Here is a 25,841-nt window from a genome sequence, read left to right on the forward strand (position 1 = left end):
CCTTCATAAGTTTTCTATAGTTTTCAGCATAGAGATCTTTTACATCTTTGGTTAGGTTTATTCCTAGGTATTTTATGGTTCTTGGTGCAATTGTAAACGGGATCAGTTTCTTTATTTCTCTTTCTGTAGCTTCATTATTGTGTATAAAAATGCAACCGACTTCTGTACATTGATTTTGTACCCTGCGACTTCACTGAATTCATGTAACAGCTCTAGAAGTCTTTTGGTGGAGAAATGGGCAGAAGACATGAATACACCCTTTTCCAAAGAAGACATCCAGATGGCTAACAGACACATGAAAAGATGCTCAACGTCATTCATCATCAGGGAAATACAAATCAAAACCACTCTGAGATACCACCTCACACTGGTCAGAGTGGCTAAAACAAACAACTCAGTAAACTACAGATGCTGGCAAGGATGTGGAGAAGCGGGAACCCTCTTGCACTCTTGGTGGGAATGCTAACTGATGCAGCCACTCTGGAAAAGAGTGTGGAGGTTCCTCAAAAAATTAAAAATAGAACTATCCTATGACCCAGCAATAGCACTACTAGGGATTTATCCAAAGGATACAGGAGTGCTGATTCATAGGGGTACTTGTACCCCAATGTTTATAGCAGCACTTTCAACAATAGCCAAATTATGGAAAGAGCCTAAATGTCCATCAACTGACAAATGGATAAAGAAGATGTGGTTTATATATACAATGGAATACTACTTGTCAATGAAAAAGAATGAAATCATGCCATTTGCAGCAATGTGGATGGAACTGAAAGGTATTGTGCTGAGTGAAATAGGTCATTCAGAGAAAGATACTGTATGTTTCCACTCATATGTGGATCTTGAGAAACTTAACAGAAGACCATGGGGGAAGGGAAGGGGGAAAATAGTTACAAACAGAGAGAAAGGGAGGCAAACCACAAGAGACTCTTAAATACAGAGAACAAACTGAGGGTGGATGGGAGTTGGCAGAGGGAAATGGGTGATAGGCATTGAAGAGGGCACTTGTTGGGATGAGCACGGGGTGTTGTATGTAAACAATGAACCACGGAGATCTACCCCAAAAACCAAGAGCACACTTTATGTGCTAACTATATGTTAGCCAATTTGACAACAAATTATATTTTTTAAAAAAAGAATTAATTAGGGGCTCCTGGGTGGCTCATTCAGTTGAGCTCAGGTCATGATCTCGCGGTCTGTGAGTTCGAGCCTCGCGTTGGGCTCTGTGTTGACAGCTCAGAGCCTGAAGCCTGCTTCGCATTCTGTGTCTCCCTCTCTCTGTGCCCCTTCCCTGCTCATGTTGTGTGTGTCTCTCTCTCTGTCAAAAATAAATAAACATTAAAAAAAATTTTTTAAGAATTCATTGAAGAACTGACGGCAAAAAAATGTTTCTAAATTTTGTATAAAACATCATCTTAGGGGCACCTGGGTGGCTTAGTTGATTAAGTGTCTGTCTTGAACTCAGGTCATGATCTCATGGTTTGTGAGTTCGAGCCTGCGTTGGGCTCTCTGCTGTCAGCACAGAACCCACTTCAGATCCTCTTTGCACCACCCCATCTCTCTCTCTGCCCCACCCCCAGTCCCTCTCTCTCTCTCTCTCTCTCAAATAAATAAACATTAAGAAAAATAAAATAAAACATCATCTTAAAGATTGAATAAGATAAGCAAGCTCCAACTGAACAAGTATAAAGAAAACCACACTTAATCATAGCATTCTCAGCCTGTTCAAAAACGAAAAGAGAACATCTTGAAAGCATCCACAGAAAAAGAGAAAAAACATCATATATGGGAGAACAACAATATGAAAGCAGTTGAAATTTTACTGGAAATGATGGAGACCAAAAGGAAACAGGATGACAAAGGAAGTCTTTTTAAGAGCGAAGGGAAATGGTGTCAGATGGGGAAACAGACCTATAAGAGGAAAAGAAGAGCATTAGAAATGGCAAGTATGTGGTTAAGTATGAAAGACTATTTTTTCTTCCTTCTGGATTTCTTTAAATGGCCATGACTTCTAATTCAATAATTATAACAGTGTATTGAGGGCATATAACACATGTAGATGTAAAACATATGATAATATATGCAGATGTAAGGGTGGAGTTCTAATGCACCAAGGTTCTCACATTGTATGTGGAGTGTTAACTAAGTATTCTGATAAGCTAAAGATGCATATGAAAGAAGGCCTACTTTTAGGCTAGGGAAGTTAAAGGGATACTCAGGAAAAAAGTACAAGCTCAAGATGAACATTTCTTAAAGTAGATGCCCCCTTCAAAAACAATGGGCAAAGGTATCACGATGGCAAAGACCTTTTATTGGCAGATGACGCACAAGGAATAGAGCACTTGAATCTGGAATTTCTAGACAGTGCTCAAGGTGAGTGCTCGAGAGTTGGCATGAATGATGAAGGAGGACCCAATCTGACCTCCCAACCGTGAATTGGAATTGGACATAATATTTCAGAATGCGGAAGTGCTTTTTGCCATGAAACCGGGTTCTAGAGGGCCTAGAGAGAAACGTCTGAGGTTTAGGTTTCAAAGTAGGCAAGAAAACCAACAGGTATTAAATTTGAGGGATGTGGACAGTGACTTAGGGGTGCAGGGATAGAAAGAAAGGAGGAATTTGCTGCTCTTGGGGCTGCAAGCAAAGGCATCAACTTTGTCTCTGTGCGTATCAGATCTTTTTTTTTTTTTTCTGTATTTTGATGCTTTGACATCTTGGGGCCTCATGGACCCAGAGAGGGACTTCCCCTTGCAGTATCGTGTCTTTGATATCCAAACCAACCAATCCTGAGTCCGTCCGTCCATCTGCCTCCTTTTATTGGACTCCTTCAGACCAGGACACTATCCACCTGCCCTAAATCATCCAAGGGCCAAGTACTGGACATCTAGGGATACCCACTGAAATTATTCAGACCATCCAGCCCTAAACCTGTTCAGCTTGCTTACAGCATCACCCATTCCTTCCAAAAAAAACCATAATAAAGCAACCTGCCCACAGTTCTTCTTACTCCCTCTGCCTCTCGACCAACCCCAGTGATTCCCCATGTAGCCCTGATGGTGTGGTGCCTCCAGTTTCTAGGGATCGGTGAATATAAAACCCTCATCCTTGGGGTGCCTGGGTGGCTCAGTCAGTTAAGCGTCTGACTCTTGATTTCAGCTCAGGTCACAATCTCATGGTTCATGAGTTCAAGCCCTGCATCAGTCTCCTGCTTGGGATTCTCTCTCTTTCTCTGCCCCTTCCCCACTCACTCTCTCTCTCAAAAATAAATCAACATCCCAAAAACAAAAACAAAAACCAAAAACCTTCCTCCTTCATGACAGTCATTTCTGTGTCTGTGTGTCTTGCCATACCTGATTCAAACAAATCTTGGGGACATTTTAAAACAGTGTATACCTAAGACCCTAGGAAGCTACAGGCCTGTGTGCATCATCTGTATAATCATCCTCCCTCTGATGGAGTAAGTGTCCTTCTTTCCCTTTTTAAACAGAAATATCACTCTTTGTTCAAATTGTTCATGCTTGTCATGGAAGTAAATACAGTGATAAGTTCTGCAAAAGTAATGATTTTAGCCATAAATTAGAGGTTAAGAGGGAAATTACAACTATCCTGTGCATTGGGATAGCCACAAAGATCTCAGAAATTATCTCTCATTTGCACCAACAGTGTCCATATTTATTTGGCATTCCCTTGACTCCTCATCTCTCACCTCTAGGCCTTTTGGCCATTTTACCTTCAAGAGTCGAACCAAACCAGCTTCTCAGAACAGCCCAATGAAGGTTTTCCAGTCAACTTTTCTTATGATCTCCTAGGCTACTTATAGGTACAAAACATAGTTTGGTCTCCCCCCCTCTTTATCAGTAGGGATGAGTTGTGATTCTTTCCCACACTGCCTTGGCTCCAGGGTCTGACATGAAGACAGAGGACAGTGGTAGGGTCACCCTTGCATTGACCCCATGGATCCACACGGCTTCTACTCTTTGGCAAGTAGGTGGTAGCTTCCCATGAGAAGAGAGCTCTTTGCTCTCCCAATAGCAAAATCTAGCACCTGCTTCTGGAAAGGACATGAAATGTTAGATACCACAGAGCCATTGTCCTGTTTAGGCTGCCCTGGAAACCAAGAGCTCGGTGTCAGTCTTATAGTGAGGTCTACTCCTGTTAAAAGGACTACATATCTTTCCATTGGACACAACTCTGTCAGATGGTTAATTACAGTCACAAATGCAAGGGGACAAAAAACTTTAGTTATGTGGTCTCAAAGCAAAAAGAGAGTCTTCTACCTATTTTTTAGACTCAAATAAAAAGTGAGCCCTCAATCAGGGCCCAAATGTGAACTGAGACTTGAGTTACTGGAAGAATTATTATACCCTCTGCCCACTTTTGCATCTGTAAACATATGAATAAAATGAGCCTCATAAGCCAAGAGAAAAAATATACCTTCAGGTTTATTCCAGAATACTGAAAATATCCCTCTGCCATCTAGCAAAAATATGTCAGAGTAGGAACCAAAAAAGAAAAAAAAAGAAGAAGAAGAAGGAAAGAAGCACTTGATAGTGGAGCAGAGGGCAGAACTGGGCTGTGTCTACATTCTGCCCCATGAAGTCAGGCATTCATTCACTCAGTCATTCGTCAGCAAATCTCGATCAAGATCAAATTTTAAAGTGAACACATTTACATTCCAAGAGCACATATTCATCGAGGAGCCATGAAAGACATGCAGGCTTTGGAGTCTCTCGGACCTGAGTTTGCAGCTCAGCTCTGCCCCCATTATCTATGTGACCTTGAATGCATCACTTTACGTCTCTGAGCCTCAGTTTCCTCATCTGTGAAATGAGGATTATTATAAACAGTTTGGGGTGGTTGCAGGGATTACCTGATATGGTCAGCGTCAAGCGAGGTTAGTGAGGGAGTAGCAGCAGAACATGTGACCCATGGAAATATGTTTTTGGGGGGCCAGCACTATCATAATGCATAGGCACTATCACACATATGCATGCATGGTGGATGGATGGATGGATGGATGGATGGATGGATGGATGGATAGATGGATAGATGGATAGATACATAGGCAGACAGACTTTTTCCTTCCTTTCTTCATTCCCTCCTTCCTTACCTTCCTTCCTTCCCTCCTTCCTTCCCTCCTTCCTTCCTTCCTCTCTCTCCCCCCTTCCTTGTTTCCTTCCTTCCTTCCTCTCTCTCCTTCTTTCTTCCTTCTTTCCTTTCTCTCTCTTCTTCCTTCTTTCCTTTCTCTCCCTTCTTTCTCTCTTTCTTTCTTTCTTTCTTTCTTTCTTTCTTTCTTTCTTTCTCTCTCTCTCTCTCTTTCTTTCCTTCCTTCCTTCTTTCTTTCCTTCCTTCTTTCTTTCTTTCCTCCTTCCTTCCTTCCTTCCTTCCTTCCTTCCTTCCTTCCTTCTTCCCTCCCTTACACCCTCTCTCCCTCACTCCCTCCCTCCCTCTCTCCCTCCCTCTCTCTCTCTTTCCTTCCTTCCTTTCTTTCTTTTTTTCTTTCTTTTCTTTTCTTTTCTTTTCTTTTCTTTTCTTTTCTTTTCTTTTCTTTACTTTACTTTACTTTACTTTACTTTTCTTTCTTTACTATGCCATACCAGGCACTGGCATGGTGGGAACTGGACATATAGTGGTGAACAGAACTATGACAGGTCTCTGCTCTGATTATCCACACTGTGGTCTTAAAATATCATTTGTACTAAAAGAAACCAGGATTTCTTGAAGAAATAGCTAATTCCAAGTTTAGGGTTGAAAATGAATATTCTGAGCCTGGATCCAATTGCCTATTTGCAGGAGCTACTTTTTAAACTGCATGTGAGTATGCAATTAACAAAATCCAGATAGGGTAACTCTGTAGGTCAGATGTCCTGGGCTTTTTGACAATTAAATTGTAAGGAAAAGAAAGCAATCAAGGAGGAATCTGTAAATTAAAAAAAAGAAATGGAACAAGCTAGTTTTTTTAATGGGAAAAAACTATAATGTGCAGAGGCACAGATCTGAGTGGTCAAACTATAGAGAGGCTGTAAAGGTCAGGAGAGTGGGCCTTGCTTGGGGCAGGAGGGTGGTTGGGATGGGTGGGGCATGGGGGTGTGGACACAAGCAGGGCATCTGGGTGGCTGGAAAAGTAGCTCACTCTCTAATAGTTCATTCCGTTCTACACTTTTTTTGCGTGGCCGTCTGCATCTTGATTTACGTTATCGTAAGAAGTCATGTAAAAGGAAGCAGCGTGTGTTGAGGGCCACTGTGTGTTGCAGCCTTTGTCAGGTGCCAGGGTGATGAGTGGGGCAGGAGCTGATCCTGACCCTGAAGGAGTTTAGTGTTTCATGGAAGACAGAGGTAATTCAAATACTGTGATCAGGGCTGGCAGGGAAGGGTGGCCTAACCATCCTGGGCAGCAGCAGAAGCCTTGATGTGAACAAGGCACCCAGAAAGGACACCTACCATACACTGGCCCATCTGAGGACTCAGGGCGTCCCAGGCACCGTCGGGCTGGTTGGGGCAGCAAGTGGGGGAACCGCTCACAGGCCTGGCACCTTGCTGTTTACTTTCCACAGCTTCCAAGGCCCCCGTGTCTCAGTTAACTCCTGCCAGGCACCACGGCCCCATTCCTCAGGTGTAAGGCAGCTGTGGCTTTGAGCAGTGGTTAAAAACAACTCACCCTTGGCCAAGTGGCCGGTAAACAGAAGAGTTGAAGTTTCAACCAAATCTGCACTCTTTTTCCAGGGAGGCAGTGTGTCCCTGACAGATAGAGGTAGTTAGTCTGTGGGAGCAGACAGCCCAGGTCTGGAGTTAAAGGGGTTAGCAACAGAAAACGCACATGATAAATTTATAAATTACACAGATTTCTAATTCATTTTTACCCAAGTCAAACGGCCAAGTTGCTTTTAATGAGAATACCCAATATGGTGGGGATGCTAACGGCCAAGTGTAAATTGGCTCGGGCTTGCAGGGGTGGGGGCGGTGGGGCATCCTGAGGCCAGCAGTCCCTTTCCTCAGTGACAAACAAGCCTTTATATTCACATGCCCATGGGAGAAGAAGGAAGGCCGTACATGTGGTAATACTTGGGGAAAATAGAAAGCTTCATGAGGGCAGAGGAAAGTATGTAGAAGCGAGAGCATGGGCTTTAAGCCGAAAACTTCGAGTTCACATCTCATCATGGCTACCCTCCAGCAGTGGGAACTCAGGGACGTGACTCAACTCCTCCAAGTCTTCCCATCCTCATCTGTAAAGTGGGTTAATAAGCATTAGATACATGCATAGAGCACCTAATTCATGCTAGGTGATAATAAATTGCATTTTTTAATTATTATCCTCATTTTTACCTTTTTGGCCCCCACTAGAGATCAGTCTTGGCTTAGCCAGTTTGAATCTGTCCTAGAGGTTTCTAGAATTGAGAACTTTCTGGAAATAAGGAGCCATCCCCTCTGGTGTACTTGGCCATGAGTGGGAGCCTGGCTTAGTTGTTAAGTGCATAGATTTTGGAACCTAATTTCCTGGGTTTGAATCCCAGACTTACCAAGGTTGTATGGCCTCGGGGAAGGCAACTAAGTTCACTGTGCCTCAGTTCCCCTACCTGTAAAGCCAGGGTAAAATAGCACTTCCCCCACAGGGTTGGGAGGATTAAACATGGCTAACACAGCACATCGCACCTAGCGTAGCTCTGCCTCCAAGCTGTCTGCATTAAGGAGCTGGAGAGAAGCCTTCCCCAAGCATCCAGTAGAGTGGCTCTGAGAGTCTGACTAGAGCCTTCTCTGGGCATCACAGGCTCTCAAGGCTTCAAAGCTCCAGAACCTTTGAGATCCTTGCTCCCATTACAAAGGTTCTCCCTTGGCTTAAGGCTTGACTCAGCACAGTCTCAAAACACTAAAATTTTAAGTCTCTCTTCAAGACCTTGTTTCCTTCTGCTGCTCAGCCCAGCACGCTGGCAGGAGCGAGCAAGCATGGCAGCCATGGCATCTGCTCTGTGGACTGCATGGGCTCCATACCAGTGACTCTGTGTCTATGCAACCCCCCCCCCCCCAGTTCCATGGAGATGCGAGGGGTGGCTACATCTCCGTATGAAGGAAGGATCCCTTCCTACTGGAGACAGAACTGAACACAAATGCCCCTCGGTGCCTGGGTGTTAGATGCTCATCCCCAGAAGCGGCAGCTAATAGGCAACCCTGAGGAATCATTCAGCACTCAGACTAGGGGCATCCCACTGATTTCCATTCCAGAACACCGAGGTTGAGCCACAGAGAAGGCTGTCATCCCCGCTGCCATTTGCCCAGGCCCAGTTCTTATTGTGGTACACCCCCTAGGTCAGTGTTCCCAGCAGGCGGCCAGCTTTTGAGGGCAGGATTCTGTGACTTCCTACCTTTAGGTCGTGGGCAGCCTGTTCATCAAGCAGTGTTGTGGGCTGAACATTGGCAGCACCATCAGCTCAGTCACCACACGACAGACCCCGCACCTTGCAAAGCTGCCACAGGCCAGCCTGGCTGGCCGTGACGTCCGGTGCAGGCTCCCACATGGCCGACCAAAGAAGCCAGGAGCCTTCCTCATTTCGCTCTGTTTCTACACGTCATCTACCAGCAGCTTATCTAGGGAGAGAGAGGCCGGACATGTAAAGCCTGCTCATTTAATAAGATTTTAGCAGTCTTAACCCCCTGCAAGTCATTTGTCCCTCACACACTTAAAGCTTTTTATCTGTGGGGTAAAGCACAATTGGCCTCTTAAAATATTGAAAAAAACCAGACTTTATATCACAACTGGAGTCAAGTGTTAATTTGTCTTCCCACGTCTCTGTGCGTCTCGCCAATCTGGCACCCCTCCAGCCTCTTGTCCACTCAGTCACCTCACCTCGGCAGTCCTTCTAAAGACATCACAAAGGCCGCAGCACTGCCACCTGGCCCGGGCACATTGTCCGACTACCCGTTTCCCCCTTGTGCTGGGTCTGCGGGCATAGCTTGCATAGCGCTGGTGTACAGGAGAGCTAGCCACAGCCAGCATATAATGGGCACTTGAATGTTTCACAGGAATCCATTTATTTAATTTGGGATGTACTCATATATCACCAGTGATATGAAGGGGGAGATCTTTCAAAACACATACATGAATTTTTAAAAAATTAAACGTTGCCCATTTATTTTAACTTGTAACAGAAAAAAGTGGAACTTGCACATTACAACCATGATTTCAGAGCTATGGAATGACATACAATTACCTTCCTAAGTCACTTAATTTAAGTAAAAGCGAATTGACTTAAAGAAAACTATTAAGGAAATGATAGTAGAAGTAAGTGGATTTGCACATTTATTTAACAAATCCTTCCTGTGAGTGCCTACTTGTGGCAGGCATTGTTCTGGACCCGGAGGATACACAGTGAGCAAAGCAGACAAAACTCCTGGCCCTCCAAAAGACCCAAAAAAGCACTCCATAGAAATTCTCCAAATGGCCAGTAAGCACATGCAAAGGTGCTCAACTTTATTAGACATCGGGGAAATGCAAGACAGATCCACAACGAGCTCTACTGAACATCCACCCGAATGAAAAAAGGAAAGAAAAACGACGATACCAAGATTTGGCAGGAATGTGAAGAGACCGGAACTCTTGTGGACTGCTGGTGGGAATGTAGACTGGTACAGCCATTTTGGGAAACTGCTCGGCAGTTTCTCCTAAACTGGACCCAGAAGTTGCACTCGGTGTTGTCTGCCCAACAGAAACTCAGTCATGTGTTCACTAAAGGACATGTACAATATTTGGGGAATGAGTGGGTCTCAGAAAATGCTGGCTGAACGAATTTAAAACCTATTCTGGAATGTTCTATGCAGAGGCAGATAAGACATGGTTGCTGTCGTTGACTAGCCCCAGAGCAGATTCTCTTGATTGAATACACTTCTCCTGAGCGTGTGCTGTTCCGGGTTTGTGCTAGGCGCTAGGCATACAGGGTTACATCAGAGATGGCGCTTACCCCATCAGAGGTAAGCAGTCACTCACCTCAGCAACCACGTGACCTTGGCCTTTTGCACCTCACTCAAGGAAATTTGGTTGAATGAGTACCAATATGGACAACGCTGGCTTACGTTCCATAACTACTTGTGTACGTGATTGTGTGAACTCCCTCCATGAGAGCAGGAACCTTGTCTGTCTGTCTTCCTGCTGTGTCCCACACAGCCACAGAGAGCAGCACCAGGCTCCAAGTAGGGGGCTCGACCAGTCTATGCTGGAGCAAGGATGGATGGAAGAAGTTGAATGGAGGTGGGAAGAGCTCAGGACTCTGTAGGTAAACTCACTACCCCCTTTTCACAGAGAAGAGATCTGAATCTCAGAGCACTGAAGGGGCTTGTGCTAAGCCACACCGCTCCTGAATGGGTCTCTCCAAAAACTTGTGCCCTTTCCACGACAGCTCACTGCCTCCTGGAGAGGCCCAGGGGCTTGTGCCCACACCTGTGACCTCTTACCCACAGCTGTGAATCATGATGCCCATCGCGCCAGTCCGAGGAGGGAGGCAAGTCCCTGGGCTCTCTCCACCAGGGTTCCCTGTCTGTTGTCAGCTCCCAGTGCAAGCTTGGGCTTCCCACCATGTAAAGAATATTCTGCAAAGAGTTTGACAGACCATACTTGCCTCTTCCAAGGACACTTACCAGCAGTTTCAATTATAACAATCAACCATGGACTTTTTTTTTTTCCACTTAAGACAAAGATTAATATTTCAGGAGAACACGGTTCTAATTTACAGCCGAGACCTTTGGTGTAATCAGCAAAAGGGAAAAAAACGAAGTCTGTGAACATCATTGGCTCACTCATGTTTCCTATTGCACTCCTCGCTGGGTTTACCTCTTTGGCCTTTAATTATTCCATTCTCTCACATGGCTTTATCTCTGACACTTCGGGATGAAAATGTGATTTGCCATTCAGAGGTTTCAGCAAAAATCACACTCCAGTCAGCAAATTGAGAGTCTGATAAAGGAACAGAGGGTTGGGCCGCGGCTTTGAGAGGATGTCTTTAAAGTGTTTTTTAATTAAATCTGTGTTATTATTTAGGATGGTGGAGAATCATTTACATGTATTACAGGGTCTGTTTGGAATCTCTGTCGTGCTGTTCTGAGAACTGTAGCATTAGTCATGGAACCTAAGGGCACTGCGACAAGTTTGCTTCCTCCATCACATATTTTGTGAGCAGCACCCGCTGTGGCTACCTGCTTTATACTAGGCATCAAGCTAGGTCTGGTAGGGGTCACACAGAGGCACTTGGCAAAGCTCTTTTCCTAGTGTAGCAAGGGCTAGATGACGTCACCACGTTGCAATACCACAGAAGGGGGAAGAAGAGGGTCAAAGGAATGAACATTACTGAGCCTCGATGCTAGGATCTTCTCTAGGGGCTTTGCCTGCGTTTGCTCTTCTAATCATACCATGGTCTGCAAAGAAGAATCGTGACCCCATTTCACAGACGGGAGACCTGAGGCTCAGAGCACTGAAGAGGCTTGTCCTAAGCCACACCGCTCCTGAGTGGGTCTCTCCAAAATCCTGTGCCCTTTCCATGACAGCGCGTTACCTCCTAGAGAGGCCCAGGGGCTTGTGCCCACACCCATGAAGGGTGGCCTCACCCCAGCTGTGGATCACGATGCCCATCATGGCAGTCGGAGGAGGAGGAGGCATATCCATAAGCACACTCTCCACCAGGGGTTGCCCACCTGTTGTCAGTCAGCCTTTCCAGACTCCTAGACTCTAGGACCCGCTATTAAAACTGTCACTTCCTGTGCTCCTCCTTCAAAGTATTTGTCACAACCTAAAATATACAGTTATTTGTATGATTATTCATTTACCATGTGTCTCCCCTACAAACTTTGAGCTTTACTTATGAGGGTAGAAACCTCTTCTGTGTGGTTACCACTGAATCTCCAGCATTAGCATAGTCACTGGCACAGAGTATTTATAGAATGAAATAGGAAAAGGGAGGGAGGGAAGGAAAAAGGAAGGGAGGAAGGGTGGTTGGGCCAGAAGGAGGAAGAAAAGAGAGATGGAGGGAGGGAGGGGGAAGGGAAGGAAGGAGGGAAGGAAGAAAAGAAGGGGAGAGAAAAGAGAAATTAGGGCCTCTTTTTTAGGAACCCCTGTGATTACCGTGGCCCTTCCCAATATTCTTTTCCCTGTATTTCATTTCTGTATTCTGTACTAGCATTTGTAGCCAGTAAAAGCAAAAAAGCCAAACAGCCTAGAGTACAGGTGTTCTCCAAACTGACTGAAAGACCAAAAGATCAGATCTCTGGCTCTGGGAACCCCAAACCATGGAACACTTTGAGGGGTTACTTTGAGGGGTCTTCTTGGATAATTTGCCCTGCCAAGTACTTTGCACACATAGCCTGCATGTGCTTTTTGGATTTCAAATGCTATGATCATTAATAAAATAATATATTCATATAAATATAAACAGTAGCTTTAAGTCGTTGTATTATTCTCTCAGACCACGGATGCAACTGTATGCAAAGCCTGAAATGTTTGAAATCAAAGAGAGACCCTCATTGGTGAAAAAAAAAATAGGAGCTACACCTCAAAATACTCTACACATACCTGTGAATTAAGACAGATCATCTGAGAACCATGCTGTACCTGGACTTCCTTCCAGGGACTGTCTCAGAACAGTGTCATCCATAGTAATTTCTACGGGACACTCACTATGTGCTGAGTGTCATATTGAGCCCTCTTCATGCATTATTTTATTTATCCTTATCAGGACTCATTTAACAGATGAAGGACACAGAGACGTAGGGAGTTTAATTTGCCTGAGGTCACACATGTAGTCAGTGGCAGAACTGGGAGTCATACGGCAAGCCACACCAGTTCAAAACCCTTGATATTAACCAAACACAATCTCTCTGGCTCTAGGCTCTTGCTGGAGTATACCTTGATGATTCATTTTTCAGGCCACGTCGAAGGGTGTTATAAGAGCCAGCCCCCAAAACTCATTGTTAGACTAATAAAAGGTGAGGTTGAGGTCTCTGCATCACACAATGCCTCCTTTTGAGAACCCACGAGGGAGATTTCAGTCTGGACTCAGTATAAGAAAGAGCTCTGCTTCTCTTTAACCAAAAGGATCCTTTCCTTTTGTGGGCGTGGCAAGACAATATAACACATCAGGTTTCCTCTTTGCACTGGCTGCTACACAGCTTGGAACGACTGGCTGCCCCTCTGCTGAAGAACAGACCCTTCCCACATACATTTAGGGGGCAGGCCACACACATTCCCTCCCACACTTCATCTTAACTTCCTGTCTTCGCCTGAGTCCCTAGAAAGCAAAGTCTGAGGCAAAAGTATATGGGTCTCTCCTTTATAATGAGGAGCGCAATCCCTGGGAATGTGTGTATGGGAAAGGGGAGTGAGGTAGGGATTGAGGGACATAAATAAAAAGGGTGTGGTATCAAGCTGTGCACTGCTTGTGATCAAGTTCAGCTGATTGTTCTTTCGAAGCAAATATTAGCTAGTGGTAACTAGCTGTTAAGTCTTATGGGAGGAGAGAAAAGGAGAAGAATTTGTCCACTGGCACCTGTCCCCCAATAGCTCAATATTTGCCCAAGGAATGTCCGTGTCCCCATATGTTTAAATGGCATTTGTCCTGCTGTGCCTTATGCCTCAGAGACAACTGGGAGCCCCACAGCAGGGTAAGGGGCCATCGGGTTGGGGCTTTGGATGGACCACGCAGAGTTATTTACCACAATGTCAGCTGTAGCCAACCCGTGGCCATGCCCTCTGCCCCGCTCCTCCCACAGAGAGATGGTGCCCAGATGTGAGGTGGCCCGAGAGGTGTCTAAGAGACTCTCCTACCCACATTTTCCCTTCCATGGCTTCTTATTTCCTGACTTAAAAAAAAAAATTATCTACTGACTTTATCCTCACAGACCATGTTCGATATGTTTTGGATGGGCCAGGGCATATACAAAATTCAACAATTATTTTCTGTGTGCTAATCCAGTCTCTCAGTAAGAGTCGTATCTTCAAAGCACCTCATGTCTTTTATTCCCTGAAGTGCCCCTGAGAGTGGCTGGAGTGGGTGCTTGAGGGTGAACCCATAGCTGTTGTCACCACCTCTCTTTACGCAACAAGGTGGCCTTGAGCTGTCACGTCTCGTACCAAGTATAAGGCTTTTGTTTCCTGAAGTGTTTCCTCTAAGCCTGGGTTACATTTGTCATTGGAAACCCCAAGGATCCGCAAGGACAGCATGTCCCTGGAATCCCCAACACTGAGCACTGTGTCTGGCATTATGGGCACTGATGAATGTTTTTCCCATAAACCAAACAGCAAACAATTACTATATTATAATTATACTGTATTGTATTATATATTATATTATATTATATTATATTATATTATATCACACTATATTATATCACACTATATTATATCACACTATATTATATCATATTGTATTATATTATATTATATCATATCATATCATATCATATTATATTAATAACTATCTATTGAGCACTTCCTGTATACCCAACACTGCATTAGCTGGTCTACCTTATTTCATCTTCACATAACTCAGCTCTTAGCAGCTATGGCTCAGTCATATAATCTGATGAGGAAACCAGATTTTCTATCCTGATGGATTTTGCCAGAAGAAAAAATTCAAATAGCTTTCTGACTCTGAAAACGTCAGCCCATATTGAGCCCTTAGAGAATCTGCTGTCTCCAGATCCCTCTCACTCTTGGTCTCAAGCTTTACCTCTTCACTGCGTGACTCACATGGCCCATCTACTGACTGCGACAGAAACAATCTGCGTTTCTGGAACCTGGCAGCAAGGTGGCCTTTAATTACCTAATGTCTTGGAGGTCCTTAAAGTGTAATTAGTTTGATGGGACCTTGTAATTAAACGGCTAGCCAACCACATGGGAGGACACCTTCGGCTTGGGCGTTCTTTTCTTTCTTTTTCTGGGCTGTGGGCCTGAGAACTGCAACCCGAGAAACAGAGAGCCACCTGAGTGCTGAGCCACTCCTACGACCCAGGATGCAGGGACACCATTTAGAGGGAGAGAGGCTGATCTTTGTGCAGGGTAGCTCTGCTCACTGGCGGAGTTGTCCCTGGTGTCACGGGCACTCTAATCCCACCATCTCTGAATATTTGTCACCGAGCATCTCTGATAGCATGCCTAGGCACCTGAAGTTCCCCCCTCACTCTGCATGGGGTGCAGACATCTAAGACCCCTGTAAAAACAAAGGTTCCCATTGATGGGCGAGCAAGGTGTGAAAATCAGGGCATTTCATGGGGAGTCAGAGAGCCTCCGGTTTAGGGGCCCCCAGGGAGGGGTTCAGGAATTCAGCGTCAGCTTCTGATCCCCCGGGATTCCAGACATAACCATCCCCTCATTCACCCACTCATTCGAAAGGCATTTCTCCTAATTGAAGATTAGAGGCTGGTCTCCAAACCAGCCTCGCTGGTAATTGTTTAAAGACCCAGAAAATATCTGGGAATTGAGAAAAACAACCAAGCAACATATATACATATATATGTGTCCACAGAAGAAAGACAGACTTGAAAATGAGGAAAACACTCAGAATGTGTGAAGGAGAGAAAAACTTTCGAACAGATGTAGGCAGTCCCACCATGGAACCAGAGTAAACCATTCAAGCAGGATTCTCAGTGTGAATCTGAAACGTGGATTGTGCTGGGACGCCTGGGTGGCTCAGTCAGTTGGGCTGCTGACTTCAGCTCAGGTCATGATCTCGCAATCCATGAGTTCGAACCCCGCGTCGGGCTCTGTGCTGACAGCTCAAAGCCTGGAGCCTGCTGCGGATTCTGTGTCCCCCCCCTCTCTCTGCCCCTCTCCCACTCGTGCTCTGTCTCATTCTGTCTCTCAAAAATATATGTTAAAAAAAAAGCTATAAAACATGGATCGTGCTTAACACAATACTCTTAAAGTATGACACTGGGGTAAATGTTCCCGAATCAGCTTGTGGCATCTTCTCCTCTTTGCCCACATTTGATCAGTGCTGTTGATGCAGGTAGGCCAGGTCCAAGGGCCCGGGAGGTGGGGGGGAGGACCCACAGGACTAGCCAAGAGGGTCCTTGGCTTTGTGCAGGATAGAAGTCAAACATGAGCCAGCAGGAAGTGAGAACAGAGTTTTTGAAGGTATAGAGAGGGTGCAGGTGCAGACGGAGCGTCTGAAAGACTCAGAAAGGAAAGGAGAGTCTCGTCTTTGCTCAGGGCGTGGGGTTTTCACTGACAATTGTGGTCTGGTGTATGCATTCTCTCAAGCATCCAGGAACCAGTCAGAACAAGGACAAGCCTCCGGGTGTCCTCCATAAGTCACTTATTGCTTAGAGCCAGGGGTCTTGGCATCGCGGTGTCTAGGTCTGGTGATCTGAAATGCGCATGGATGGCTTCCTCTGCTCATCCTCGCCTGGCCCTTCCTTAGATGTTACCTGTTTTGCTGGAAGACTCCAAAGAAATCATGAACTGCTTGTCCCTTACAACGAAGACATACACTATTTCTGAGACGTGTGTAAAGTGGGGATGTGGGTCCTAGCAAGAACACAAGCAGGAAAAGGAGAGAAAGAGCAGATTTTTATGGAGTCATTCGGTTTCCCTATCTCCTTGTGTCATTACTGCTGGCTTGGGTTTCACGTTTATTTGGTTAGTTGGAGGGAATGCCAAGGAAGCGATGGCGTCTAGAATTCAGGAGAACTGGGCTGCGGCCCGGTCCCCTACTCCAGAAGCTGCCTCCGATGAAGTCACACTTCTGTAGGCCTTACTTTTATCTCTGTAGAACGCGTACAATACTCACCCATTTGTCCTCCCAGGGACTCTGTGGAGTACTTTGAAAATAATAAGTATTATTTCATTAATGGAAAGTGATCAGTGCTGTTGCCATTAATGATGGTTATTAAGTATCTATTATCAATACAAATTCTAAATCCGATGAGGAATGAAGGAGGAATAAAATAAACAAACAAATAAATAAATAAGATCTAAATGGATGAGTTCCAAGGCAGTAAGGATAGTGATTAAGTACCAATCTCACTCCTCTCACTTCTAAGTGAGTGTTGGGGGGGGGGGATGGGGAGGGCCCCCTGACCCTGTTTGGAGGGAGCCTGGTTGTGGAGAGCACTTGCCCTTCACTTACCTCCTCTGGTGCACAAGGCCCCTCCTCCCCAAGTCAACCCATCCCCTCCCCCACCTTGCTTTTGTTTTCTCTCTCCCTCTCTCTCTCTCTCTCTCCCTCCCCGCCCGCCTCCCACCTTCACACTAGCTAGCTTGCCTGAATTCCCACTCCTTCCTCCTAAGGCTGAGATGTTTGCAAGAGTGGTCCCGATAGCTCTAATGCCCTTTGCAGGCCATCGGCTCCCATGGCCACCACACAAGGACAAACATCTGTGTCAGTCCTTCAGCAAACCAGTGGGAGCAGCCCCCTCTGTCTGGTCTGAGAGCTAGGGGCAGAGAGGAGGGAGCAGCTAGATGCTTAGGGATTAAATGAAATGCTTCCAGAGGCCTCATCTGCCTCTCCCAAGGCCTTCCAGCCTATTTTCACTCGACCTGCAGGAATCCTTCCCAGACACGCTATTCAAGCTCTCATCCAATACGTGCTTAATTTTTTCTTTCTTGGGTGATCATACCACATAATGGTTTAGAGCTTCTCAAACCTTAATGCACACTGAACACCTAGAGATCTCATTAGACTGCAAATGCCAATTCGGAAGGTCAGAGTGACGTCTGCAACTAGTTTCTGACCGGCTCCCGGGTGATGGCTGTGCTGCTAGGACACGCTGCTGCTGACTGATGGCTCACAGTGATCAGTGAGGCTTTGCAGTGAGGCTCTAGACACAAACTCGCTGTGTGACCTTGGGCAAGTTACTTAACCTCTCTGAGCCTCTGCAAGGTGAAGAATAGTGTTACTTCCAAGAGTTGCCCCCGCAAATATATAAGAATACATAAGACGGCGCTTGGAAAGTTCTCAGCCCAGGGAGCAGCGCAAAGCAGAGGAGAAAGTGCTGTACACACAGAGGTGGTAATGATCGCAAGATGCTAAGATGGGAGCCTTCTCCTAAGTGGGCCTTTCCCTAGGGAGGCATTTCAAAGAATTCAAAGAGCACAGGGGCGCCTGCGTGGCTCCGCTGGTTAAGTGGCCAATTTTGGCTCAGGTAACGATCTCACACTTTGTGGGTTCAAGCCCTGTGACAGGCTCTGTGCTGGCAGCTCCGAGCCTGGAGCCTGCTTCGGATTCTGTGTGTGTGTGTGTGTGTGTGTGTGTGTGTGTGTGTGTGTGTGTGTCTGCCCCTCCTGTTCACGCTCTGCCTCTCTCTCAAAAATAAATAAACATTAAAAAATTAAAAAAAAAAAGAATTCAAAGAGCACATCTTTCAGGCTTAGGAATTGCCTGGGGCCCAAGGCAACCGCACATGACTAATTGGAAAGACTTGTCGCAAATGAAACACCTTGGACAGGCTGAGCAGCAGCAGGTGCAGAGGCCTATGTTTGCATAACGGGTGGACAGAGGCCAGCTGCCAAGCTCCCCATGCCGCAGCACGCGGTTCCATGCAGAGGTCTGCGTCATTTCAGGAAAGGAGCCTTATTAAGCAGCAGTTAGTTCCTGGGGAACTCTAGCTTTGGGGAGATGCATTAGGTAGCCAGTTTTGCTCTGCGTGGCCAGACCAGCCCTTCTCAGTATCTAAGGAGGTGTGACTTTTTCTTATTTGTTCATCTACAAGTGGGCATGGGATATGATAATGCGAAACACCCTTCAAAATACGGAGGGGACTCAGGGCCACCTGGGTGGCTCAGTTGGTTAAATGTCTGACTCTCGATCTCAGCTCAGGTCATGATCTCATGGTTCATGGGACTGAGTCCCACGTAGGGCTCTGCACTGACAGTGCAGAGCCTCCTTGGGATTCTCTCTCTCTCTCCCTCTCTCCCTCTCTCCCTTCCCCTCTCCCACTCATTCTCATTCTCTCTCTCAAGATAAATAAATCAACTTAAAAAAAATACTGAGGAGATTGAGAGGTCAGCGTGCTCTGTGCCTGATTTGGGGGGCGGGCGACCTCAGAGAAGCTGGAGAGGGCACGAAACAGAGGCATGTGTAAGTATGGCACGTAGAACCAAAAGATGACGGTGAAGACATCTTGTGTTTGGAGACGCAAGGAGCGTGGACTCAGATGCGTGCATCTGTTTTCTATTGTCACCGCACAAGTTACTGCACACTTAGTAGATTCAAACAACACAAATTTATTATCTTACAGTTTGGAGATCAGAAGTCTGAAATGGGTCTCACGGGACTAAAACCAAGGTGTAGGAGGGCAGTGTTCCTTCGGAAGGCTCTGGGGAGAATCGGTTTCCTTGTCCTTTCCCGCTACAGAGGCCGCCCACCGTCCTGGGCTCCATCCTTAAAGTCAGTACTCACACCCCCCGGCCTCTGCCTCTACCACCTCCAGACTTCTCTGACCCGCCTGCCTCCCTCCCTCACTTGTAAACACACTTGTGATTACACTGAGCCCATCTGGATACTCCAGGAAAACTCCCCATCTCAAAATCCTTTACTTCATCACTTCTGGGAAGTCCCTCCACCATGTGAGGTAACACATGTCATGCAGGTTGCAGGGGTTGGGATGTAGACATCCTTGGGGTGATTATTCTGCCCACATGGTGAGAGCGACTTCAGGGTGGCTGTCTCCCAGGATTTCGTGGGAAATGCAACTCATCAAGGAAGGTTCCTACTAAAGAAAACAAAATGTTTATCCAAGAGTTTGGGAGAGAGGAGAAAAGAATTGTCTGAGACTCAGCTCTATTAGCAGGTTGGTAGGGAGAGCTTCTGCTCACACAGGGACTGAGGACCCATGGTGTGCATGGCATCATGGTAGGTCTCCTTCATCCAGGCCCCGGGAAGAGCCACAGGAGAGGCAGGGCAGCTACGAAGGCCTGGAGAACATGCGGTCCTCGGCCTTCCCTCCTTCTACACAACGCACCTGCCTTACCAGATAAATCCAAACACTGCCTTAGAACCTCAGTGTGTGCAAAGAAAACCCCCTGTGTGCGTCTCCTTTACTCTCTCCCTACGCCACGCTCACAATTCTTCTGATACCAGATGTGAGGGATTTTTCCCGCATCAAGCAATGCTTTGAGACACCAGCTGGGTGTCCCACGGTCCAGTTCAACGCTGGTACTGAACTGGAGGTCACGCAGACCCTGCGGCTTAAAAGCTTGGTCCCACGAGATCACCCCTACTTCAGATGCCAGTAAGCAAGTAGGAGGTGCCCAGATTACCCACAACTTCTGTCCAACTTGGCTACAAATCGGAGGTTCCAAAGACACCCCCCTCCTTGGATTCAGTCATTTGCTAGCACAACTCCCAGAACTCGGGCAAACGCTAACTTACATTTATCAGCTTATTAAATAATAAAGCGTATGAGAAAGGGTACAGATGAGCAACCGGATAAAGAACAGCGAGGTCTGGACGGATCCCAAGTGTAGGGGGGCAAATCCTCCTGTATTTGGATGTGTTCACCAACCTAGAAGCTCCCTGAAGCCCATACTGTTGGGACTTTTATGGCGATTTCATCAGATAGGCATGGCGGGTTACTATTTCCAGCCCCTCTTCCTTGTCCAGAGGATGGCAGGGGGGCACAGGGGAGGCTGAAAGTTCCAAGCTTCCAATCATGACTTGGCCTTTCTGATGACTGACCCCCATCCAGGAGCCCACCCAGAGTCGACTCACTGGGACAAAAGATGCTTCTATTGCCCAGGAAATTCCAAAGGATTTAGGGGCTTACTGTCAGATGCTCCTATCATGCAGAGAATTGCCAAGGTCTTAAGAGTACTGTGTCAGGAACTGTTGCTGAGACTAAATGTTAGAACAAGAGTCTCCCAATGCCCCAATTTACAATGGTTTTTAGGTCAGGAATCGAAGGTAAAGATAGTTGGAGATAGAGATTTCTTAGTACTCACACTCAGGCGTTCGAATAACTGCTTTGGAAGTGGTCTCAAGTCTGAGCATCTCCCCACTTCTGCCAGATCACTGAAGAAGGAGCCTTAGAGGCCCCGCCTGGCAGAAACAAGTCTCCAAGTTTCCTGCATGGGACCTCTGCTTCTTCCACGTAGAGCAGATGTCTGGTGCACAACAGACTCTGTGCATGTTGATTGAATGAATAAATGAATGAGTGAATGAATGAATGAATGAATGAATATGGTCTACAGAACCTTTAATGGGAGGCTTTTATTATTGTGTTACTTAACCAGGGATTCTCCTTTTAAAAGTAGCACTTCCTGGGGCATTTGTGTGGCTCAGTCAGTTGAGCATCCGACTCTTCATTACGGCTCAGGTCATTATCCCAGAGTCATGGGATCAAGCCCCACATCTCTCGCTCAATGAAATGAAATGAAATGAAATGAAATGAAATGAAATGAAATGAAATAGCACTTCCTGAACACATATAACAGCTTACTCTTATTATCATACGGGATTCAAAGAGTGTTCTTTCCTCACACCAGAGAATGGTGGTAACTCTAGGTTGCCCCGTTGCAGTTTCTGACGTGGTGAGTGATAGGATAGAATACTGCACACATCCTTTGAGCACTTTCTATGCCCCTACCCCTGCACGGTGAGAACATGGGGGGACCAAGAGAAGGCTGTTACGGACTGAATTGCATCCCTCCAAAAAAGATGTTAAAGCCCTAATGTCCAATAATAGAATGTGACGTTATTTGCAAATAGGTCTGTTGCAAATTAAATTACTTAAGATGAGGTCATATGGGGGTAGGGTGGGCCCTTACTGCAATATGACTGGTGTCCTTATAAGAAGATGGCCGTGTGAAGACACAAACACACAGGGAGAATACCATGTGAAGACAGGAGGGAAGACTGCACCCACAAGCCAAGAACGCCTGTGGCCACCAGAAGCCAGGAAATAGGCCCAGAACAGACTTTCCCTCAGAACCCACAGAAGGGCCAACCCTCCAACACCTTGCTCTCAGACCTCTGGCCTGCAGAACTGTAAAACCGACAAGTTCCTGCTGTCTGAAGCCAAGGGGGTTGTGCTTTATTGCAGCAGCCCGAGCAAACTAATACGAAGGCCAACACAAAGTCGTGGATGTAGGCCTTCCCAGTCTTCTTCAAAGATGTGGCAAAACCTGGTCCCTGAACGCTGTGGCTCTGACAGAAGCCAGGATGAATGAGACATACTTGCCTCAGTTAACGTAGAGGGCCGTATATATTTTCTGACATCTGCCATCAGGCTGAAGCTTGGAACCAACACATGCGTGGCACCTAACCAGCTCTCAGAAGTCCACACTGAGCCTGGGCATGGAGCTGGTCAGACTACCCCACCGTCTCTCCAAAGCAAGGGAAGGTCGGTGCTGGTCAGATTTTTGTGTTTGTTTGGGTTGCTTTATTTTAGGGGGGAAGGAGGAGGGTGGCTCTTGCTGGATTTTAAACTGTTCCCAAAGCTTTATTATGAGACCAAAAGCCAGGGGTGAAAATTCCACTTGGCAAATATCCTTGACAGACTGGCCTTAAGATCTTGGATGTCCTAATGAATTTCGGCCTGCGACTGTTCCCGAAAGGTTCTACAAGTTCTCCCAGACTTCACGGACTCACTTATAGTTCCAAGAATGTACCCGGTTTCTTCGCCGGGAATTCCAAGCAGAGATAACCTATTCACGTGCCTTCCCTGGAGGCCCCCGCGAACTGCAAAGAGGCCTTTCTACAGAAACTGCTCTGCGAGGGGAACAGGTGATCCACACGTGGCTGGGACAGATTTCTTCCGGAGCAGTGATGTCATACGATGACCTGGGCCTGCTAACATTAGCCTTCAATCACACCCAGGCACTCCAAATGCTACCAGAACAAGATCAGCATGAGAAGCCCATGTGTGTGTGTGTGGGGGGGGGGGGGGGGGGGGGGTGGTCAACGCTGGAAGTTCAGCCTCTCCTTGTGGGATGCACACTCGTCTCGGTTTCCAGAGAGCTAACAGACAGTCGAGGTAGGCACGTGGCCGAAGGCGAGGAGGGACAGAGGCCCCGCGGCTGGTGGCTGGAGCCAGTACCGGAGGAGGGCCCAGGGAGATCCGAGACGTGCTTGCTGGCTGCCACGTGCTGTGTCTTTGGAGATGGAAGCACTTAACCAATTCCATTCAGGATCGGCTCAGTTTTCCAAAGGGGCAGAATTTATTATTTGAATTATTCAGGGGAGGTTTATTCGCCAGCACCGAGATATGAGATCTGTCAACTAAATTATAATTATGTTTCTCTAAAGATATCCACTGGGAGAGTCCTTTTTTTTTTTTTTTTTTTTATTTAAACTTGCAAGGAGGAGTCAGACTGTGTATTTATGAACAGCCGGGCTCAATATTCTGAGTGGCGGAATGAAAAATTAATTTTCTGCAAATACATTAGTGAATAGTTAACTGCATCTCAGTAACCTATTTGTTTAATATACCGGGGTCCTCTTCAAAGAGCTTATGATTTATTCTCATCTTCACCAGGAGATAACTTTCAAAAGCACAGGCCTGAGGATGAGAAACAGGAATTCTGGGCTCCAGCCCCACCGCCAACAAGCTGGGGCTCCTTAAGCGAGCCCCCACCGCTCTCTGGGCCCTGTAGGCACCAGGGGACCCTGTCCTTCAGCAGCTGCCCACAAATGTCACCCTCCCTGAGTGTGAAAAGGTTGATGTGTGACTGCTCACTGCTGCTTATCTAATAAGGAATAAGAAGAGAAATTAAGCACAGAAAGGAACATTTTTGTACCAAAGTGTCCCCCCACCTTGTCTTCCTTCTGCCAACTCTTGCCTCTCCTGCCAAGGTCCTAGGAAATTGAGAGAGCCCTTCTGGGAGAAGCCCCCTCGCCTTCCGTCCATTCCCCTTTCCCTCTGCCTACAGGCAGAAGGCCCAGGGCTCCCAGGATGGGGCCTGTTCCCACGAATCTTCACCACCCCACCGTTCTTTCTTCACATGGTCCTCCTAATGGTGCCTTCTGGGCCTCTAGGTCCGTAAGTGCACCTCTCACCTTCTCTTTGGAAAGGTCATTTGGCACTGGGTACCCAGGATTTGATCCCCATCATGGCTGAAAGGCTGTGTGCCCAGTAACAGAAGCCAAATGAGAGCAGACGGGGGCTTTGCAGAGCATGACTGCTGTTCTCCCGTGCATCCATGCTTTTACGTGTGCAATCTGCATTTATCGAGAACCTACCACATACCTGGAGTCCAGACAAGGCCCTGCCCCATGGATCTCAGAGCCAAAGGCCGGCCAGACCAGCAGGATAGCCACTAGCCATGCGTGACTGTTGAGCAGTTGAAATCCGGCCAGTTTGAAGCAAGGTGTGCTGACAATGTAACGTACACAGTGCCCTGCAAAGACTTAGTAAGAAAACCAGAATGTAAAATATGTTATATTTTAAGATTGATTACACGTTGCATGATGAATGGATAGATTGAATTAGAGTATATTATTGTTTTAAGGTTATTATTTTGAGAGAGAGAGAGAGAGAGAGAGAGAGGGAGAGAGAGGGAGAATGAGTGGGCAAGGGGCAGAGAGGGAGAGAGATTCTCAGGCAGACTCCGCCCTGAGCCCAGACATGGGGCTACACCCCACGATTGTGACATCATGTCCTGAGCCAAAATCAGGAGTCAGACGCTTAACCGGCTGAAACACCCAGGTGCCCCTGGATTAGAGTGTATTATTAAAGCTGGTATCACCTGTTCCTTTTTAGTTTTTTAACGTGGCTACTTAAAAAATGTAAAATTACGTATGTGCCATGAATGTTGTGAGGGACTTGTGTAAACCCCAGGAGGTAGTTACTGTTGTTATTTCCATTGCCTAGATGAAGGAACTGAGGCACAAAGAGGGAATGTGACTGGCCTGGGATCACACAGCCAGGAAGGGGTCAAATTAGAGCGTGAACCCTGGAGGCCTGGCTCCGGAGCCCCAGCGTTGATCTGTCCTAGGCCCCTCTCCAGGCTCAGGCTGAGCGGTGAAGCTGAGTCTGTGGAAGGTGGGCACCCCGCGGGTCTGGAGCCGTGCGGAGACCAGTCTGCAGACACAGGAAGAGTGATCTGGGGGCAGGGAGTTTGGGGTAGACCCAAAGGGGTGCTGGCGGCAGCGGGGCTGAAGGAGGGGCAGAGACTGACGCGTCCATGACACCAGCCCTGCCAAGTCCTCAGCACCACGTCACAAGCTCTCCCGTCCCCTCGGTGCTCCTACCACAAGGCCACTGTCCGTGCCCTTCCCTCCTCCTGGAACCTTCTTACCCCCACCGGCCCATTCACCTGCCTCCTTTTCCTTCACCCTCACTTCTTCACCGCCACAACTAGCTCCGATCTCCCAACTTTGAGCTCATATGGCACCTTGTACCTCCCCTGTGTAGTATTTCTTTCAGTTAGAACATTACATTTATTTATGCAAGTATTTTCTGTCTACTCCAATAGGGAAGGAACTGCGTCTGTTTTTGCTCACTTTATACACTCAACACCTAGAACAATTCCTGATCTGTATAGTTGCTACCAATAAATATCCACGGAATAAACAAACCTTCCTGCAACACAGGTGTTCTACCCATTTTACAGATGAAGAAACTGACCATCAAGTTTAAGAAAGTTTGAGAAAATTGCCCCAGGTCCCAGCCCAGGTAAGAGGGTGCAGCTGAAATTTCCTCTGACCTGACTCTTCAAAGCCACTGCCTCTTGGTGGGAACGCACAGAGATGCAGGTACCCCCAGGATGGGCCTTGAAGCCAGAGGCCGTGAGGAGGCCTTCGCGACATGCCTGGGCCCTTCCCTCGTCAGGGTCTTCTCCGGACTCCCCTGTTTCTGATGACCTTCACCCTCCTTCCTTTGCCTCGTCTTCTATCCAGAACTTTCCATGTTTGCTGGACCTTCTCAAC

At 46.8% G+C, this 25,841-nt stretch overlaps 1 protein-coding gene and 1 long non-coding RNA gene across 4 annotated transcripts in view; one reads left to right on the plus strand and one right to left on the minus strand.

The window, feature by feature from the left end:
• Window positions 1-25,841, plus strand: part of CLSTN2 (calsyntenin 2) — a 609,330-nt gene that overhangs the window by 532,224 nt on the left and 51,265 nt on the right. The window lies entirely within an intron of this gene.
• LOC147577191 (uncharacterized) lies at window positions 19,179-24,702 on the minus strand. Its single transcript, XR_015240005.1, has 2 exons — window positions 24,160-24,702; window positions 19,179-19,686 (listed from the first exon to the last, which is right to left on the minus strand). It is a non-coding gene; the product is annotated as an uncharacterized LOC147577191 (long non-coding RNA).

The sequence above is a fragment of the Puma concolor genome, chromosome C2, assembly GCF_028749965.1.
Source record: "Puma concolor isolate L17-30 chromosome C2, mPumCon1.1.hap2, whole genome shotgun sequence".
In the NCBI taxonomy this organism is placed as follows: Eukaryota; Metazoa; Chordata; class Mammalia; order Carnivora; family Felidae; genus Puma; species Puma concolor.